The 886-nt window shown below is 41.1% G+C and overlaps 1 non-coding gene across 1 annotated transcript; it reads left to right on the top strand.

Annotated features, from left to right (window-relative positions):
- The first annotated feature begins 477 nt into the window (after nt 1–477).
- On the top strand, nt 478–662 carry LOC115944470 (U2 spliceosomal RNA). The gene has a single exon (XR_004079019.1). It is a non-coding gene; the product is annotated as a U2 spliceosomal RNA (small nuclear RNA).
- Nucleotides 663–886: the final 224 nt, after the last annotated feature.

Below are 886 nucleotides of genomic sequence, written 5' to 3'. Positions count from 1 at the left end.
AGTGTTCCATGATTCACTGTTTGCGTATAACACCCAGTGCTCCATTCAGTACGTGCCCTCTTTAATACCCATCACCAGGCTAACTCATCTCCCCACCCTCCTCCCCTCTAGAACCCTCAGTTTGTTTCTCAGAGTCCATAGTCTTTCATTGTTCGTCTCCCCCTCCGATATCCCCCCCTTCATTTTCCCTTCCTGCTATCTTCTTCTTCTTTTTTTTAAACATATAATGTATTATATGTTTCAGAGGTACAGGTCTGTGATTCATCAGTCTCACACAATTCACAGCGCTCACCATAGCACATATCCTCCCCAGTGTCTATCTCCCAGCCACCCCATCCCTCCCACCCCCCACCACTCCAGCAACCCTCAGTTTGTTTCCTGAGATTAAGAATTCCTCATATCAGTGAGGTCATATGACACATGTCTTTCTCGGATTGACTTATTTCGCTCAGCATAATACCCTCCAGTTCCATCCACATCACTTCTCGGCCTTTTGGGTAAGATCAAGTGTAGTATCTGTTCTTAACAGTTTAATATCTGATATGTCCTCTATCCAGTGATATTTTTAAACCTCTGAATTTGGGGTATGATAATCTACTGAAGCAATTAAGTAAACAGATTATACAAGTTTATGCAAAATCCATTTCCAAAGTTCAAGAAAGAGCCAAAAAACTTTCCTGGAACGGTCTTGGGTTTAGAACGAACTTCTAAGTAGGGAACAGAAATTTTCCCCCAAGAGAAATTGTCCTTTAAAACTGTCAAAAATAAACAAACAACAACAATTATTCTCTGGTTCTCGCTTCTCCAAACACTAATAGTTTTCCAGATTGGTCCTGTGGGATACGAGAAGCCTCTGCATTTTCTCTAAGTAAGAATTTTTGGATTT

Source organism: Leptonychotes weddellii, chromosome 3 (genome assembly GCF_054177405.1).
Source record: "Leptonychotes weddellii isolate Sample4059 chromosome 3, ASM5417740v2, whole genome shotgun sequence".
Lineage (NCBI taxonomy): Eukaryota > Metazoa > Chordata > Mammalia > Carnivora > Phocidae > Leptonychotes > Leptonychotes weddellii.
The sequence above is the reverse complement of the archived record's forward strand: the minus strand, read 5'-3'. Positions and strand labels throughout refer to the sequence as shown.